The sequence below is a fragment of the Camelina sativa genome, chromosome 11 (assembly GCF_000633955.1).
Source record: "Camelina sativa cultivar DH55 chromosome 11, Cs, whole genome shotgun sequence".
Taxonomy (NCBI): Eukaryota; Viridiplantae; Streptophyta; class Magnoliopsida; order Brassicales; family Brassicaceae; genus Camelina; species Camelina sativa.
Window position 1 is genome coordinate 19,716,354 of NC_025695.1, and position 3,025 is coordinate 19,719,378.

Consider the following 3,025-nt stretch of genomic DNA (forward strand, 5'->3'; position numbering starts at 1 on the left):
AATGTCATCAAAGTAGACAACAACAAAATGACCAATAAAAGATCGCAAGATATGATTCATCAAACGCATGAATGTACTAGGTGCATTAGTAAGGCCAAAAGGCATGACAAGCCACTCATACAATCCTAGCTTAGTTTTGAATGCAGTCTTCCATTCATCACCTTCTTTCATGCGAATTTGGTGATATCCACTTTTCAAATCTATTTTTGAGAAAACAGAAGAACCATGCAATTCATCTAGCATGTCATCAAGCCTAGGGATTGGATGCCTATACTTTACCGTAATATTGTTGATGGCACGACAGTCTACACACATGCGCCAAGAGCCATCCTTCTTAGGCACAAGGAGAACAAGTACAACACATGGGCTTAGGCTCTCCCTGATGTAACCTTTTTCAAGAAGTTCTCCAATCTGGTTTTGGATTTCCTTTGTATCCAACAGATTAGTTCGATAAGCCGGCCGGTTTGGAAGTGATGCACCTGGGACGAAATCAATTTGATGTTCTATACCTCTTATTGGCGGCAAACCGTTAGGGTTTTCTTCTGGAAAGATATCTGAGAATTCCTGCAAAACATCTATCAAATAACTCGGGAGCTCCGGTGCAAGGTCAGAAAATGCTATTAGTGTTTCTTTATACACAAGCAAAAGCAATGGCTGTTGAGAGTACAAAGATTTCCTTACTTGACTCTCTTTGACAAAGAAGTTAAAGTTCTTAGGAGATATCTCAGGTTTTGCTGGTTTAATTTCTTTGTCTCGGCTTTTTTTCAACTGGACCTGGTCTTGATGGACCTCCAACGGAGTTAAAGGAACCAGAGTGATCTTCTTTCCTTTATGCTCAAAGGAATGCCGGTTGGTGTAGCCATCATGTATCGCCCTCATGTCAAACTGCCAAGGTCGTCCTAGAAGAATATGGCTTGCATCCATGGGAAGGACATTGCACATGATCTCATCTTCATATCGGCCGATGGTAAGAGGAACCGTGACTTGCTCCCTGACGTACTGTTCGCCCGTTTCATTCAACCATTCCAGTTTAAAAGGTCGCGGATGAGGTCTTGTCTCAAGTCCAAGCTTCCTAACAAGAGTTTCACTAGCAACGTTAGTACAGCTTCCACCGTCAATGATCAAAGAACAAACTTTATCTTTAACTAAACATCTAGAGTGAAAGAGATTCTCCCTTTGTTCTCGGTCATTGGACTTAGGTTGAACGCTCAATGATCTCCTAGTGACCAGAAGTGTCCCTTGAGTTGGATATTCAAACTGCTCTTCCTCTTCGTCAAAGATTGGTCCCAGATCTTCCTCTTTTTCTTTATCGTCCTCGGACTCCACTTCACCGTTGTCTAGGAGGATCATTACCTTTTGATTCGGACATTTGTTGGCATAATGTCCAAGTCCTTGACATTTGAAACACCGAATATCCCTTGTCCGATTGTTGGTCTCGACTGCCTTTCCTTTCTCAAGACGAGTAGGAGCATTAGTCTTAAAAACTGAATTTGATGGGGTTGAAGACTTACCTTTATCTTGATAACTTGGTTTTGGAGCAAAAGAAGGCTTAGAGAAACCCTTCCTCTTGGTTTGTTGTTCGATTAGAATCACCTTGTGCAACATTCCCTCCAAGCTTTCATATTCTTTAAGCTCCATTCTGTCCTGAATGTCTCGATTGAGGCCGACAAGGAATCTGGCCATGGTAGCTTCTAAGGTTTCATCTACGTCCGCCTTGATCATTAAGCTTTCCATTTCCTGGAAATAGTCCTCCACAAATTTGGTTCCTTGAAGCAAGCGTCTGAGTTTTTGGTGGAGATCTCTGTGGTAATGAGCCGGCACAAACCGTTTCCTCGTCAAGGTAGTGAGCTCATCCCATGAAGCTATTGGTCTTCCACCTATCCTTCTCCTATGAGTCAAAACTTGATCATACCAGTTAATAGCATAGCCTATAAACTCAGTTGATGCTAACCTAACCTTCTTGAGTTCAGAGAAATTTTGACATTCGAACACTAACTCTATTTTCCTTTCCCATTCTAGATAAACATCCAGATCATTTTTACCTTCAAAGGTTGGTATTTTAAGTTTTAAACCACCTAAATTGTCATTTCTTGTACCAAAAGGATTAACATCACCTTGATCACGGTTTCTATGACTTCGTCTAGGTCGGTTGATTGATCGATCATCTTCTTCATGGAACTCCTCTTCTTCAATTTCCTCTTCGGGCTATTAAGTCCTCCTTGAACGTTCTCTCCTGGCTGCTGGTCTAAAACGGGTTTGTTGACTGTTCTGAATCTCGTCGAGCCTCTGGTGTTGTTCTTCTAGACCTGAATTCATAAGGTTAGTAATAGTGTCATTCAATGCTCTCATTTGCAAGTTAGATAGCCCGGCGACAGAATTCCCTGGCCGATCTCGTTCTCCAACACTTTCCATGGTTTCCTGAAAACTTAAACACCAAAAGTTAGCAGATAAAAAAATCCTCACAAATGTGTTTCTCTCAATTTTTTTAGTAGGTCACTCAAGAGTTTTTTCCCTAAGTTCTAAGAGAACAAATCCAAGCAACCCAATGGAATTCCCAAGCAACAAGGGAAGAAGGAAGATAGAAAGATAAGAGGATTTTTGTGAAATCTGTTTTAACCACTCCAAGGCTGGATTTCTCCTCAGCCAACATGATTTCTCTTCCACCACCTAGCCAAATGCAAATCTTTTTTTTTTTTTTGCTTTTTTTTGTTTTTTTTTTTGAAAATAGAAATGGCCTAGGTAAGGAGATGACCCAGATTTAAGATAGAAAAAAGATGAAGTGTTTAGAAATGGAAGATGAGAAGATGAACAGACGAGTACCGGTTGAGTGGCTCTGATACCACTTGATACGCCCAAAATTCGAGGATCACTCAGCCGGACTAAAAAGGATAGAAACTCGCCAAGGTGCAAGGTGCAACAAGGGAGATTTGATGGATTGAGGGGTCGCACAGCAGTTGCGGAAGGCTGCTGATATTCCGAACTCCAATCACTGCTAGATATGACACACTAGTCCAGCAAAAGGAGG